At 42.4% G+C, this 17,839-nt stretch overlaps 1 pseudogene; it reads right to left on the reverse strand.

Annotated features, from left to right (window-relative positions):
* Positions 1–511: 511 nt before the first annotated feature.
* LOC115772690 (B-cell lymphoma/leukemia 11B-like) lies at positions 512–13,646 on the reverse strand (annotated as a pseudogene).
* Between the last annotated feature and the right edge of the window lie 4,193 nt (positions 13,647–17,839).

A 17,839-nucleotide genomic window follows, 5' to 3' on the forward strand; every position in this document is an offset into this window, starting at 1 on the left:
CATTTATGTGTGCCAGTTACATGAAAATTCCATACAAATGGGTAGACGTGAATCTATCCATAAGACTAAAGAGGTCACTTGTAATGGTAAATGGACTGTTCTTATATAGCGTTTTCTACTCAACGTGAGCACTCAAAGCGCTTATACGTGTCTCATTCACACAAGCACTTGTTTGTCTAAGTGCTTTCTATCTAACATTCGCACTCCGATGAACACATCAGGAGTAACCTGGCAATGAGTATCTTGCTGAAGATACTTGTGCATGCAGACTGGAGCAGCCAGGGATAGAACCACAAACCTAGTGAATGATCTGTTTGACCTCCTTACCCACAGCCACCTCAAACCCACTTGTGATCTGGTGGATGTTAAGAGTCTAAAATGAGGCTAAAACTTTAGCCATGTGAGGGGTGAAACTGTCTCTGATGATTACAAGTTGTTTGCCAAGGGGCAACACGGGAGTGAACAGGTAATTAAAGAAAAGTACAGTTTACCCTGAGATGTCCATGTGCGCTCTCTGTTTCATTGTTCTATCTCTTGCTATGCATACTTGTCATGGCTTCATGCTCGCTCCTAATAAATAACACAGAGCATATGGCTTCATGCAAGAGACAGTGCATGGGTGTATTAATGTAGGTGAGATGGTAGTAAAACGAAGTGGGTGTGGAAAGTTGGAGAAACAAAGGGAAGGATGTTGTAGCGTTGTTGGAGCTTGGCACTATGTACCAGTCAGCAGCTGCGTTACCTATAATCAGGTTCTTGTGGCTGATCATAGGTAATGGTGTTTTCATGAGGAGACAGGGTTTATGAACCTTGGGATCCTCTTCCATTTATTGTCAAATATGACACTTCGTGCTACATATCCAATTATATTGACATGTTTTAGAGTCAGTTCATGCTACAATGCCAAAGGATTGTTGTCCGCGTATCACACAAAATAGACTAATTCTAGCATTCTCAGTTAACGCCACTTTCAAATTGGAGATTGAATTCAGCAAATTTTCAAGAAATTACACATTTAGCTTAATATACAATTTCCTACAAGCAGTGGCCAAAAAATAAAAAAGACTTAAAATGGATTTCTGTCCTGTAAGAACTCTCAGGATATCATATGGGTTTAAAAAATAGTAATGCAAAAGAAAACAATAAAAAAAAGCCTAATAAAAATGTACCTGCACATGCCAAAATACAAAATCCAATAAATACAGAAATTATTGCACAGTTAAAGGCTCCATATATTTTATAACTCAACTGACGGATTGTTTAAAAATGAATGCCAAATGAGGCAGTTTAGACAGCTTCAGTTGATGTTAAGATCTGTTTTCATTTTTTTTTCTCAGTTGGCAGTTTATTTAATCAAAGACACAAAAATTAACCCAAAATTAATATCATATAAAAAAGTATCCAGCTACCCCTTTTTATTATTTTGAAGTCAAAGTGTGGCGCAGAGTATAGAAACAGGGAACTAGCTCTAGGCTCTCTCTGTTTGTTCAATTTTGACCTCACTGGTCATCAAATGTTCTCCGTGCCACTTTTTCATATGTTTCTCCAGGGTGCTGTACACACTGAAGGGCATTTGGCAAATGTCACAGCGATAGACCTCTTTACCAAGCTGGCCATGTGTCTTCATGTGGCGTGTGAGCTTGGAGCTCTGGGCACAGGCATAGTTGCACAGCTCACACTTGTAGGGCCTTTCACCAGTGTGACTACGCCGGTGCACCGTCAGGTTGCTACAGTTCTTGAATACCTTACCACAGAATTCGCAGGTGTCACACCTCCTGCCATCTTTGGAGCTAGGTCGACCTGGACCAGGGCCTCCACTTAGATGAGGTGTGCTGCCCCCGCTGGCAGTGCCACTGCGGCCAGACAAGCCACCGTCCAGCAAGTCACCTGGAGGGGTTGAGAAGCGCAGGCTGCCGTTCTCTGATGAGTGCTCAGATGAGGTGGCGAAGGGCGATTGTCTGGAGTCACTGAAGCCTAGAAAAGGGTCTTTGATGAAGTGGCGTGAGGCAGCATAGCCCACCAACCACTGTGAGTACACGTTCTCAGAAGGAATGTGGGGTACTGGGGGAATGTCCAAGTCCTTTTCTATCTTGATCCTCTTATTTGAGGAGTTGGACAGGGTCGGGCTGGTGATGGGGGTGGGCTTACGGGGGAACAGACCTGAGAAAGAATCACCGGAGCCACAGTTCCGGCCATTAATGGTTGTCCTCTCTTCCTGTTGGTGGTGATCTATTTCCCCAGCCACTGAATCCTCATCTCCAGTGTCCCGCTGGCCATCTGAGCCCCTCTTGGGGAAGGGCATCCTTTTACGATTGTCAACTATCAAATTATTGTACTGCTGTATAGAGTTGAGGCCCCCACTTTCCACCATCTTCTCAAGGCCAAGGGATGACTTCTCTTCTGATGGAGGTTTAGAACCATTCTCCCTGTTCCGGTAGAACTCGGACTCCATGCTGAAATTTGATTCTGGTCGACTCTCATTCTCTAGTTCCTCTTCCTCTTCCTCCTCTTCTTCCTCCTCATTACCTTCCCCCTGGAAATCACCATCACGATTCTTCATTCCCTCACCTGTGACGTCACTAGTGCCTGGCTCTGGGGAGCTTGTGGTGGACAGGCCATCATCCGAACGCCCCATCAGAGATCCAGCCTTGTGCATGTGGGTCTTCATGTGGCGCTTCAACTTGCTTGCCTGAGAGCAAGCGTGGTCACACAACTGGCACTTGTATGGTTTTTCTCCAGTATGGCTGCGCCGATGCACCACCAAGTTGCTCTGAAACTTGAAGGTCTTACCACAGAACTCACAGGACTTGATCTTGTTCTGTGTCTGGGGAGGGGTGGTGCTGTTTGGGGGCATCGGCGGCAAGGGAGGGGTGCTCAGAAAGGGCGACTTTGGCCCAGGTTGGAAGGGATTGGGGTTTAGTAGTCGATGCATAGGGTTAGGCCTGTTGGGTGATAATGGTGGCGTGGTGCTGTTAGTGTTCCCTGCTAACTCTCGTAACCGCCTGGAGAAGTCCATAGACTGGGACTCCATAGCCATAGGTGTTAGCCGCATCACCCTTTCAAAGGCACTGGGGTGCTGGGAGATGAGGCCCATTTCCTCGGCGCTAAGGCGTTCCAGGCGATGGGGGTCCAAGTGGTGGCGGGGAGGTGGACTGACAAACGGCGGTGTGCTGGGGAGGCGGTTCTCTACAAAGCCTGGGGGAGGTTCACGGAGCAGAGGTCCTGTCATCCTCAGTAGGTGGAAAGGGTTGTTGTCCCCTAAAAAGTTGGTGAGGGGGACTGTGGAATGGAGTCATTGCCCATGGGTGGAGGCATAGTGAGACGAGGTGTGAGGGCTGTGCTGGAGGGGCTGGACTCAAGGTAAATGCGAATGCCATGGGTATTCTGGGCATGCTGTAGCAGGAACCAGGCGCTGGGAAAGGGCTGCTTACAGGTGGTACATATATAGCTGGAGGGCTCATCCCTTCCACCTGCAACAGAAAAGAAATAACATATTAAATATTTGAGCTGAGACACAGATTCCTCTCTAAAATACCTTGTTAGATAAGCTTTATTAATGTGACCTCTTTCATGATTTAAATTGACTTTAACAATAACTTTTTAAACAACAACATATTTTCATTGTGTACATTTTTCTTGACTGAAAGGCAGTGGGATGCCAGGGGTGCTTTATAGTCTGCCTCACACTGCCACTTGCTGGAAAGACTATGGGTACTCATCTTGTCACATAAATTCTAATACTAATCATGTTTTGACAAGTGCGTTTTCACAGTCACATTAGATCAGCCCAGACTCAATCCATGTACCAAGAGGTGCTAAATCTTTCACTTAGTGCAGAGAATCTCTCTCTAACAACCACTATTATGGTGTACTGTATGTGGCTGGATGTGTGTGCTGCATTGGGGCCTACACATGCAGTAAGTATGATAGATAAAGTGTTATGTGTGTAGGCAGGCTAGCATGAGCATGCTCAATAAATAATTGTAAAAACCCTTCCTGCAGAGTTGGCAGAGTTAAACTGGCTAAAGTCATATTAGTTAAGAGAAGACTAATCACACGCCGCCAAATAAAAACCTGTGCTTATCTGAATAAACTAATCTCAGTCCTCAGTGATTTTATAATGTGGAGCAGAAAAAAAAAATTACTTCCTGCAACAGTGCACACTCCTGACAGTATTTTAAGACAGAGAATTGTTAAACCCTCTTCAACGCTGAACCTTAAATACTGACTGTGTAATTGAGCCTGAGCAACACAAGCTGCTTAAGAGTTAGCGACAGCACCTTATAGTCGCGCTTTATAATAAACATTGTTACAATTGTAAACTGATGCACTTTATAATAACCATAGTTCATAAATGGTAAATAAATAGTTAAGTACATTTTGGTGAATCAAACCATTTATTAACTATAATTATTATAAAGTGTTACCAGGTATGGCAAATCTGTCAGTCATGGTGTGAAATTAAGTGGAATTACAGAAAAACACAACATAGAAACACACAAATTATAATCAAATGATTTTGAGAAGAAACATTTTTTAACAGATAATTAATGCAAGTTGTATCACAACAAAGAACCACCAATCCACAGTATAACTAAATCCACAGAGCACACCTTACACACAAGCATAAAGACACAGATAATTATAATTATACTCCTGTTCTCATTCTTGTATTCAATGAAGGCTCGCAGTCTTGACCTAGTACACTAATTTCAGATACTAGGCAAAACATATGCTGCTCTAATTGTTACCCTTATTTGTGTGTGTGTGTGTGTGTGTAGCCGTGAATCTTTTTGTCAGCTAAACACACACACACACACACACACACACACACACACACACACACACACACACACACACACACACACACAATCAAAATAACAGCCTCCAGTGTCTCAGCTTTTGTCTGCAGGTTTTATTCCATCTAAAATATAAATACAGTTTTCTCTATCTGCCTGTATAGAAATAAAATAAATATATGTATTACAGATATATGAATGTACTTTTATCTGAATTTTTAAATTTCTCTTGAAATGCACACAAGCTGAATACCATATCATACCATAAATGAAATATTTAAAAAAAATAATTTAATAAAAAACTCTGCAGAAGGTGTCCATGATTTAACATTTTCCAATTCAATAATTGATTAATTCATATTAATAATTCCATAAACACCGCTCACTGTCCCTTGCTTGCACTAGTGTGTGTGTGTGTGTGTGCGCGCGTGTTAAGAAGTGGTGAGAGATGGAACAGCTGTTTACCTCCACAGTCCTGTAAAGCCTTTTGACTTAATTATAGCAGGGACCACACATTCTCACACACACACACACACGGCTTTTGTCTGCAAGTTTCTCTCGCAGACACACACACAAGCTGTTTTACTGCTGAATCTTCAGTGACTCTTCGGACCCTTAACCCTCCAAAAAAAACATTCACACCACCACCTCCCTCTCTCTCTGTTCACTTGACCCCCTTGATCTGAGAGCAAAAGAGAGAGAGACAAAGAGGATCCTCCCTCTGTCCATCCTCTATCTCTTCAAACTCATCTTCTGCTGACAGAGTCATTGGAGGGTGTGTGTGTGTGTGTGTGTGTGTGTGTGTGTGCGCGTCCGTGTGTGTCTGAGCAAACGAAAGAGGGAGCGAGTAATAGAGAACGCACCATTTCTCTCTGTCCGCAGTGGAAGGATCAGGTCATGGTTTTTGCTTGGGGAAAGTGCGTGCGTGTGTGCGCGCGCGCGCGTGTGTGTGTGCGTGTGTGTGTGTGTGTGTATTGTGTGCGCCCTCCCAGGGGAAAGGAGTCTAACGCAGATGGCAAATAAAGTATGCAGCCTGAGGCGAGAGCACATTATGCTAATTCTAATGTCAGCTGTACTTTAATATACGACTCTATTTAATCACCCCATTATTTCCTATTTCCATATGAAAAAACAGAGAGCGAGGAAGAGCGAGCGAGCTGCTCATCACTTTATTTGGTAGAATGCAAAGGCCGTGCTTTATGGAGGCAATGAGAAACACACTCCCCTCCTCAGCATCTGCACAGATACTTTCTGCCTTTCTTTCCCCTGCCTGTGTGTCTAACGCGCGCACGCACGCACGCACCACACACACACACACACACACACACAAAGCTTGAATTACGACCTACTGTATGTCTATTTACAGTAAGTGTGTGCAGTGTGAGCCTGTAAAGGTTATAATAGTTCATTTTGTGTTCCCAACACCTCGTTTTTCCTTTATAGAAACATGAATGTTTTCCATGACAGATAAACTTTAACACGTGGAAACAAATTACAGAGTAGATTTATACTGCCATGTAGAAACAACCCTTTCCTTACTTTGCTGTTATTTATCTTGACTTCACTGGTTTTATGTCTCACTGTTCAGTATCCATCTGTCAAGATAACACTACTTTACCAACCACAAAATGTATAGCCTGCTGTTAAAATCCCCTCTTCAGCCGGGGCTGCCAGACACATGCAAAAATATGCAAAAATCATCTAACTCTGACATGTCAGAGGGAGATATGGTATATTTTGTAGCTTAAGTAGACTTCCAAATTGAGAGGGTGTGTTTGGCCTGTGATGTGAGGAGAATGAGGGATTTTAGTGTTTCCTGCCTGCACTAGCGTCATGTCAGTGAGAATTGACATTTGAAATTATTTATGATTGAATAATTGCAGATATGCAAATGCTACGAATAAAATTGGGGAGTGATCGCAAATATTTCCCCCGGAAATGATTCAACAGACTGGAAGAGAGAGACGGTGCCTGCATTAACTAACATGCAGGTTTTGTTTTATTTGTGATAAAAAATAAAAAAATAAAAAAACTGATTCATACAAAATAGGCTAGTGTGCCAGTTTCTGTCAAAAATGAGCAAATGAGGCCAAATGTGGGAAAGTGTGCTATTAAAACGTAACTCTTTGAAACAGATAATAGTTGATTCTAAATTACACATAAATAACTAAAGAAATAACTAATATTCCATCACAAGAGAAGAAGAAAATGTGTAAAACATACACTGTACTGCTGACAAAACCAAGCACCTTCAAATGTGTCCAAAAATGAAACATTCAAAATCATTTTTCTATAACTGTAAATCCTTTCTGTGTCTACCAGTGGAAGTGAAGTCTGGCTCTCTGCCTGTGTTTAGTTTGGCTCACATTCACACACACACACACACCTACACACACACACACACACACACACACACACATTCTGTATGTATGATATCACATTTTTAAACAAAACCATACACACAACAAATATTATCAGCCCATTGTAAGTGATGCAAAATGAGGAAGATGAATTTCAATATTGTTTCTTTCCTCTCAAACAAATAGGTTGTGATGAAGTTGGCTGGGGTGAAAATGATTGTGCATGCATGTGTGTGTGTGTATGTGTGTGTGTGTGTGTAATAATGTCCAGCAGCAGATATACAGAGGAGAAACATCCTCGCTCCCTCCCCTTTTCCTTCAGCCCATGCTTCTCTCCTCTGTGTTCCTTTTTCCGGGTGCAGTTTCACACAGTATAAAACTCTCATTACTGTCAGATTCCAGTTTTCGCTATGATTCAATTTGCCATAATTACTGTTGCTGCCACTAATAAAAAAAAAAAAGGGAAGAGAGGGAATGTCTCGAAAAGCAAAGGTGCAAAGGTCAACTGGCAGTTAGCAGCATTCATTTTCATCTCAGTGTATTCATCTGGGGCGGCTAATGGCCCAATTTTCTCCTCCTCGGCCCTCAATAAATATCGCTGGAATTACAGGTTAAATAGCTAAATTAAATCACAGCTATTACAGTTGAAGGAGGGGGGGAGAGGGGGAGAGGGAGTCGGATATGTACAATTAAAGCAGAAGCACACATCAACACAAAAGTGTGCGATAAATGCAGTGAGTGTCAGTGGAGTGCTGGCAGGATTATTGTGTTAAATTGTCACAAAGATCCTTTTTCTCTACAGTCAGAGGCCAAGAAAACTCACACAGAGAGAGCAAGCGGAGTTTAAGCAGCCGGAGCAGAGTTCAGATGACTGATCCTTTCAGTGTTTTGGATCCTCGTAAACTGCAGCTATTCCTTTGTTTTCTTACATGCAGAAAAACTGTAAACTGAATTTTACCACCACAGTTAAACTTTCAACCACTGCAGTCACTCCCTGAACTTTAGAACATCAAAGCAAACTTCTTGGAGCAGAGCGATCTACAGGGTACATTTTTCTGGGGTGGGCCCTACCGTCCCTGTCTCTGATAAATTATTTTTTTATCCACAGTGAAGTAAAATTTTATCCCCACTCTCGATTTTTAGTGCTGCATCTTGAAAACGTCTGCAGAGCAAACAATAATCAAATCAGAAATGGACTTTTACTTTCAACACTCAGCATCCCGGGGCAGCAGAGAGGACACTGCATTTTCACGGTGCCACCGAGCGCCACTGCTACTAAGTGAAAACTACTGCTAGCTAAATAACAGAGAAATGAAAACGACTGAGATTTACTGAGTGTAAACTGCACACCTGATCGTCTACAAAGATAAGATCTGCAGCTTCTGATTTCAGCTTGCAGTTATGCAGCAGGGCTGCTGTCTCCACAGCACTGATATGAAGCTTTCTGAAGAAATTTTACACGCACAGTTGTTGACTGGAGCAGCAACACTGTATGTTAAAGATCATCCCTATCCTCATCTTCATTCACTGCATCGGTCACAAGTTACAGCCTGAGGTCCACAATGCTGTAAACATATTACAGAACTGAGTCATTTTCACATATTTATTGACTATTTTAACTCCAAACTGCTGCTGGACATATTTCATATTAAATGCTGAAGTAAAATGTCAAAGTTATCCAGCTAGTTCGAAGTGAAGGGGGGTATTAATTTTATTTAAAACCTTGTGGTTATAGCTATGTTTATTTTCTGAACTTACTTAGTTGATGTTGATAATTAATCTATAAACAATATATTAAGAACAGTATAATACTCTAAGAGGCTTCGCATTACCCTCTGGTGTTTTCACTGCACTGAGTTACTGACACAACCTCAGGCTGGTTTCATAAAGATAAGTGTAGACCTGGTAATGCAGCGTTAGGCCAGTCTTAGTTTTGTTCATAATAAATCTGATACAAATCAAACTGCTTTACAAAATAAAGACAAAGTGATTTATTAGCCCCAATTATTGTATATTGACACCTTCCCTCAGGCTAAGTAGCTTAAATACTTAATGTTACTGTTTTGCAATCACAACACCTCCACTAACCAGAGCACCCAACAGCAAAAAAAAAAACAAAACAAAACAAACAACAGAAAACAGGTAAAACCACATGGTTCTTAATTTTCTCTGGAAAAAAGCCCACTGTATAAAGTTTTACTTCATGAGCTGCATCATTAAATCTTCAGCCAACTAGTCTCAAACACAAGCCATCATCAAAAAGTAAAACTTTTTCAATTTTTTGTTCCTCTGGCTATAGATCAAAAAGAGGTGACAGCCCATAACGTATCCTCTGTCAGCATTATTTTTAATGCTTTTAACCTCTGAACCTTTAGCCACAGTCCCACACATTTCACACTGTTTCTCTCAGGAGCTTTTCCTCGTTTAAGGTGTTCAAACAGGCAAACGTCACATAAAGGAGTGGACTGAATCAAACACCCCACCGGCTAAACTCTGACCCCAGATGGGTCACCAATGACCTGGTCCACTTTAAGAGACGTTAATGCAGCTGTTTTAAGGCAACATTTGTTTTACCTTCCTGAAGAATTTGCATATCAAAAAAAGAAGAAGAAGAAGGAGCTGACATGAGCCAAGGGTGCAGTGGCTCTGTGTGTACATCTGTGTGTGTGTGTGTGTGTGTGTGTGTTGTGTGTGTGTGTGTGTGTGTGTGTGTGTGTGTGTGTGTGTGTGGTGTGTGTGTGTGTGTGTTCTCCTCGTAGCCTTTTGTTCCGCTTCTAAAAAAGTTTCTTGACATTTTTTTTCTGCATACATAAGCTGTGTTACTATTCTTCCATGGTGATTCCCAACCCCACGGCCCAGATGCGCACACACACACACCACACACACACACACAGAGGCCGAGTTCCCTCATCCTGCGTGGCTAATTGCTATCATAGCACGGCAGCAAAACAAATCACACACCATGTTTGCCCACTCTTATATGTGTTTTACACTCTACATACATCATTGCCACAGTAGAGGACGCTATAATTTTATTTATTATTTATTTATTTTTGCTCTGGGGGAATTAATAGATGTTTATTTGGTTTGTGTCTCCACCTAATGAGATAAATTCAAAAAGCAGAGTTCATATTGGCGCCGAGTTGCCACCATTCTTCGCGTCGTGTGTTAGTTTTCAATGAAGTGGTTTGGAGTGCAGGGTTTTAAAGGCCTCCAACATGCATTTTATATTGGATTTAATAGTTTACACTAAAATCACAACAAGACCACACAGCAGCAAGCGGCTTTAATTAATCATCCTAGCTGTGCAAACATGAGAACTTTGTACTTTTCTTCCAACATCAAACTCTTTATCGACCGCATCTGAGTCGACGATCGACTGCAGCTTCCTCACAGCTCACGGAGCTTCCAGTCACTCAGACTGAAATGTTCATGTGGGAAAACTGAGTCATTGCTTAGTCCAGCTCACCACAGATGCTCCTGGCTACAGACCAAGAGGCAAACCCCAAACCCTTGCTGCTATACAGACTGTTACTGTCAGCCGACATACCACAAACTCAGTTTCTGGGTGGATTTGATGTGTCCAGAGTGAAAAACTGAATGGAAAATTTAGTGCTTGGTTTGGAAGGGATTTTGGGCTAATTTAAAGTATGGCTGGCTCTTAGTAAAAGAAATAAATAAATTGGAGATGCATGTGTTATATAACACAACAGCTGAAAAGTGTTTTCCCCCCTTTTTAAAAGAGCCTGAGAGTGTGAAGGTTCTCCTTTTATGACATCAGTAAGGAAACCTTCCTAGAAATCATTTTTTTCAAATAATTTGTGCAAGCTGCTTATTAAGAGCCAAGTTGCAGCCATATATTAGTAGCAATATTTTGGCTATAGAAGAGGAAGATGAAATCTCCAGTCTTAATCTCACTTACACTCTCAGAAAAGAAGTATCTTTTTGTACCTTTAACATATACATATGTAGATCTGAAGAGGCAAAAAGTGACTTTTACCAGATCCTTATTTCAGGGAGTCTACGCAGTTCTCAATACTTTGGTTGTATGTTTGCCAAGAAAAACAAATACACACCAGATCTACTAGAATTGGCATATATGTCATTTCTGAGGCACAAAAAGGGCAAGAAAAGACGGTGATGGGTAACTACAGTCGCTGCGGTTGATTTGGAAAGCCCCGACTTAAACAGCAGCATCTCAAAAGGTCTCATGAAATGAACTTGAGATGTTTGGAACAAGTGAATTTATTTAGATATTTAGACATTTATTTAGATATTGTTGCCCTCTCTTGTTCTGTACCTTACTCTGTCTCTGTCAGTGGTTCAACATCCTCTTTTATCCCAGTATGTGCTGAACTTTAGCATTACCCCATCTTCTCTGCATGTTATCCAGCCAACAAAGGATTATGGTTGTGCAAGGTGTGTGCATACAAGTGTGTATACAAGCCCTACACTCATACAAGAAGGGGAAGGAGGGGGGCTTTGACATTCTTGGAATGTAAAGGAGGCATTAGCTCATCATAGCCAAATTACAATGCATTTAGCTCATTAGGGAGGCAGCAGTGAGAAAAAGAAGAGGAGGACAAAGAGGAGATTCTCTGTCCCCTCTCGCCACATGACAAGTGGTCCCGTAGTCAAAATGAGGGGGTGAGATGCACTCCAAAACAAACTGCTGCAGAAAGCTATGTGTGTGTCTGCGTGCATCCCTGTCCTCTGTGCCCTGTTTAACAAATTAGAGGGATTACCAGAGGAGAGTGCCAGAGCATACCAGCTAATCCCACACACTGGCCTGCACCACTGCACCTGGGGGAGCGTGTGTTGAAGCTGTGCATATGTGTGTTGGGGGGTGGTGGTGGGAGGAAGAAGCTCTTCCTGCCACCAGTAGGCTATACACAATGGTTCATCCTGGCCAAACACAGCCTCTGAAGCCTGCGGGGTGGAGCGCCTAATTCCTGGACACACACATATGCACATGGCATGGAGGGTGCACCTGATATCTTGCCACTCTGTCAGCGTGTGTGGAATTTGTGTTTCTGTTACAAAAGACAAGCGTTACAGTTGAAAGTAAACTTCAGGAGTCTTTTTCAAACCTGTTAATATCTTAACAGGACACCAGTGCAGTGTAAGGGATAGTGCGAGGATCTTTCAAAGGGAATTTTCATCTATATGTCACAGCCAGATTTCCCTCTGCCTATGGCAGGACTGTATGGTCCACTGTATGTAAGAACCTTCATGAAGAAATTCATGAAGTCCTTACTAGTTAAGGTTAAAGGAATACTTGGCTGAAAAGAAACCTGGGGTTGTTCTTATTTTATTCAGTTAGTGATGAATAGCAAAATGGGTAGCACAGTGGTTAGCACTGTTGCCTCACAGCTAGAAGGTCTGGTTAGAATCTACCTTGGGCCGGGACCTTTCTGTGTGGAGTTTACATGTTCTCCCCGTGTCTGTGTGGGTTTTCTCCAGGTATTCCAATTTTCTTCCCACAGTCTAAAGACATGCAGTTAGTGGGTTTAGACTAACTGGTGATTCTAAATTGCCCATAGGTGTGAATGGTTGTCTGTCTCTCTGTGTTAGCGCCGCGACAGGCTGGTTACCTGTACAGGGTGTAGCCTGCCTCTTGCCCTGTGACAGCTGGGATAGGCCTCCAGCCTCCGTGTGACCCTAAACAGGATAAGCAGAAGTGAATGAAAGGGTAGTAAAATGTCCTAGCTTTATGCAGGGCTTTTAAGGATCAATTATTTTAATCAGCCATTAAAATGTATTTAAATGTAAAACATGTGCTTGCTGGCATGTATTTTACAATAAATACATGCCATACATAAATACATGCCATACATGCCATACATAAATATTTTCTGTCATAAGGCATTTTGTATGTATATATATATATATATATACTTTAAGCAGAGGAAATCCCTGAGGTTATGGCTGAGGTTTTTACAGACATTTTTAACTTGTCCCTCTGGCGGTCATTTGTGCCTACATGCTTCAAGTCCACCACCATAGTGCCCCTCGCTAAGAAAAAACATCACAACCTGTTTGAATGATTACTGTCCCATCGCACTCACTTCAGCTGTAATGAAGTGCTTTAAGAGGACGGTCATATTCCCATATTAGAAAAACCATTCTGGACACATTAGATTTCCTGCAGTTTGTATATTGTAACTGTTCTACTGACAACACTGTTAATGCAGCCATCTATACAGCCCTCTCACACCATGAAACTAAGGATGCTTGTGTTCAAATGTTTACTACAGTTCAGCATTCACCATCGTCATTCCAACCCAACTGGTTGAAAAGCTGGAGAGGGTGAAGACCTTCAAACTCTTCTGCACTTACATCTCACCTGGACCCATGACACACTGCAGATCATCAAGAAGGCTAAAAAAGGCTTCTTTCTAAGGAAGCTGAGGAAATCTGGACAATCCCCCAAACTCTTCAGTAACTTTTCCACATCCACAGTGGAGAGCGTCCTGACAAACTCCATCATAGTGTGGTCTAGGAACCGTGTTCTTCGGGACATTCAGACTCTCCAGTAGCACAATTCATTTGTGGAGTTGCCTTTCCCATCGCTACAGGAAACTTATAATACCCGGGTTATAAAGAGGTTATGCTGTCCAATGTAACGTTACAGGAGTGTGAAAGCAAGAACAGCCCGACTAAAACACTGTTTCTATCCACAGGCCATCAGCCTACTGAACCACTGACTGATTACTGAACTATAATTATCTGCCATAAGTCTTTCAACACTGACCTGTGCATTTGCAATTTTGCACACAATATAATTCAATTTTATATAATAACACTTGTTCATTCTGAATGTGTTACCATTGTAATAGTATGCATAACTAATTGAACTCTATATTCTGACTGCCCTCCGGGTTTATTTAATTTCATTGGACAGCATAACCATGGTGTTTTGCTGCGTATATGACAGTAAACGTCTTGAATCTTGTGGATGCTCTGCGTTTTGTCTGACGAGGTGAAGTCATTGACATCTTGTCAGGTGAAGACTTGGTTTGGGTTCTGTAGCCACAATAAAGAAACGCTGCCATGAGCTTGATTTGACTGAGACAGCAGTCCAACACATTTTTGGAACCCTCACCTTCTCCTCTCTGTCTCCCTGTCACCTGTCCTATCCAAATCCCTCCGCACCCACTCGCCACCTCCTCCTCTTATGTAAAGCTCGTCCAAATTGCACACTGCCAAGTGGGAGTCTCCTGGAACAAACCACATGCACACACACATATGCTTGCAGCTCCATCCAAGACTATGATGTAGCAGTGCACCTCCTGTCTGAATAAGACATATTACAGCTTCGCCCGACACCAGTATCAAGAAGAGGATCTCTCTCCCTCTGTTGTTTCGGCACCTTTCTCCCTCACTTCACCACTGAACCCGACCAGCATGTGAATGTATCCTTTAGCAGCTGTTTAAATGTCTTCATCCCTAAAATTGCAGGATAAAAGGAGAAATATTTGACATGATTAACTGTGCATGTGCAAACAGAAGCAGAAAGAAAAGCTTTCGAAGTAGAATAAGAGGTGAATAAGAGAAGGGAGGGGGTGACGGTGGAGGAGTGGAGGCTGGGTTCTGAGTGTTTTGGTCAGACTCCACTTGTTTATACAGAAATAGCAGCGAGAAGTAGAAGCGGGAAGGGAAGTGGGGCAGGTCGAGAGCAGATCCAGACCAGAAGGGGGTTAGGGGAGGACGTGGATGGAGGGATGATGGGACAGGTCTGTGCTGGAGGCCCTTATAAGGCCTGCACGACTGGAGTGCTCTGGAAAGCCAGCAGTGTCACTGCTAAAGTATATACCTGCAGGCAGGGGGACCCTCCTCACAATCTTTTCATTATATAATGTAACCTTATAGCTACTCCTTTCCATGGGTCTTTTACCTAAATGGCCCGCCCTGTGAAACCTTACAACAGAAAAGCTGTAAGGCCAAAATGCATGTAACTGAGTTGATTTGAAAGGTGACATATTCTAGTTTTCTGAAACTATGCTTCTTTAGCGCACCATACCCCTAAGTGGCTCACTGGTGATTGGGTGGATATCAAGAGGTTAAAATGTCCGTATTAACAGCACATGAAGTCTGAGTTTAATTGCAGCTTAACAAAATCCAATAATTACCACTTGACGTCCACAGAATCAGCTCAAACAGATAGTAAACTGGTCAGCCATCTGTCAGCAGCTGAGTACGGTAGAATAGCTGACATTGTGTGACTGGTTGTTACCATTAACACTGGTTAAGTGCTAAAGTACAACAGCTTGTTAGCTTAAGTGTTTTGGAGGAGGAATGTGATGCAGTTCTACAACCAAAATTACTAAACTGTCCTTCAGCAAAGCCACATACATGTTATTCATGGTCTGTATTTTAGTAGTTACAATATTATACAAAAGCCGACTCTCATTTCTTTATATTTTGCTTCATCTTCATTGCAGGTCAGCACTAGTTTAGCATGGGTCAATTTAGGAGAAGTGATTAGAATTTTTGGGACATTAGACATTAGCTAGCTTCCAGATAAGAAAGAATCATTGAATCATAGTTTATTTCTTAAGGGTACTTTACTGTAGAAAAATGACCACTTGCTCAGAAACCACTCACAGACAAAGATTCAGTCTTTGTTCAGACCTCTAATTTTACCCTCATCAGTGAGATACACAGAAGAAAATTAATTTTCTAGTTGTCTAATTTCATAGAAAACTTAGATGTGAAGTTGCTTTAAATCATCCTTCAGTTGGAGCAGAATACACAGGAGACTTTCAGTCCCACTGGTTCTGTAGGTCCTGTAGGTGTATGTTTGCACATGTGTGTGAGGGAGAAAGATTTTATCAATAATAGTTGCCTTTTCAAAGTCCTTCAAGCAGAAAAGTTCGAGCGTCTTTTTTCTCTCTTCACAGACCTTAATGTCACAGAGACACACAGAGAGTTGATGGGTGTGAGGGTCCAGCCAGCCTCACTGCTCATTAGATTCAAGCCCTGACCATTTAGGTCAAGGCTTGAATGTGGGTAAAGACCCTATTATTGTAGGGTCTTTACCCACAATACAAAGCGCCTTGAGGCGACAGTTTGTTGTGATTTGGCGCTATATAAATAAAATTGAAATTGAATTGAATTGAATTGAATTGAATTGAAGGCATCTGCTGCTGGTTTTGCTCTGCTTGGGAGTGTTTCTGTGCATGTGAGTGCTAGCAGGCCCACACCAAGCTACCCTGGATGCCCTGAGCTGATTTCCCATGCCATTGCACCTCCTCACCACAGCCTGGAAAACCGTGCTGCTGTGTTTAGGACTATGATGTGAGGCCTGCAGAGGTTGAGGCCTGCTGGCCACCTGTCATGCTTTATCCACTGACCAATCACAGCTGGAAAAAAATGCCTCAGACCCTGCAGTTTTTGTCAATGCATGCATAGGTGGTCAAATGGTACTGCAGTGTACCTAAGCATCTAGACAGCATAAGAGCATGCTGTGGGACAGTGGTAGTAAATGCAGTGGAGAAGCCCTGTGGTGATTAAGCAGCCATAGACAGAGAGTGAGAAAACACCTGCTAACTTGCAGCTTCCTCCCAGGTATGCCTTTTATTTATCTGACGTCAAAGTGGTGCCAAAGGGTCAAGTCAAAATCTCAAACACATGACAGAAGCATTCTTGGTCAGGTATACAGGAGCACACGTGAAGATGTTCCTCTCAAAGCTCAAGAGACTTTTAAGTAATGTAACCAAGTCAGCGGGTTATGAGCGGCTTTTATTTTGAACCTCCACCTCGAGTGCAGAAGGGCAAGACGGAAACACTGAAGAGGATCTTCCTGTTTCTAATCAGAGGGGTGCTGCCAGTTATTGGCACACAGCCAGTATTGTTTGCTTGGCCAGTCGCCTCAGCCTCACTCTGAACAACAAATTATTCCAGCAACGGGCAATTTTAGTTTAACCAACAGGTAGGAAAGGTTGTTCCCGTGGGGAAGGCACTCACGTATGCTTTCACTACCTAAATAACAACAAATAAAGAATACAATTTATGATTGCATTACTTGCATTCCTGTGAAACAGGACACAGGCCGCTTTCTCAGGAGAAAAACTACACGTTATTGATTTATTTACAGATTTAAAAAAAAACAAAAAAAACAGAGAGAGACGGCAGCAGCCCAGATCCTCTCCTCCAGCCCTCTTTTTGTTATCTGTGATGTTGCTCAGAGAAATCAATAGAACAACTGTAGCTAGCAAGCTTTGTTTATCCTGTCCTCTAAGTGAATAATTCAGGGGTGTCAGCAGGGGTGAGGCAAAGCTTTGATACAAACGAAAGGGTTTGGTGTTTGCGGGAGGGGGAAATCTAACTCCCTCTTTATCCCACTGTTCTTCCCCCAAAAGTCTGGAGGAGATGAGACGCTGAAAGCAGCGAAAAATCCGGTTCGAGGTGAAAGACTGAGGAGACTGCGTCTCTGATTTTACAGCACAACGAAGAATGTCCCTCACACAAAATAAGTGATTATGAACACTGTTTACATACTCGTGTGAGGAAAACACAGTAAAGGATTGTGCTGCTGTGGTAGAGGAGGGGAGGTAACTGCTTTTAAGGGCTTTGGGAAATGCAAACAAATGTTAAAGGATTAAAAAAAAAGAAGCTTTTGTTGTGAAATTAGCTTTGGCAGTGATGAAGGGGGTGAAAAAGGAGGCTTGAAGTAGT

This window comes from Archocentrus centrarchus, chromosome 22 (assembly GCF_007364275.1).
Source record: "Archocentrus centrarchus isolate MPI-CPG fArcCen1 chromosome 22, fArcCen1, whole genome shotgun sequence".
Lineage (NCBI taxonomy): Eukaryota > Metazoa > Chordata > Actinopteri > Cichliformes > Cichlidae > Archocentrus > Archocentrus centrarchus.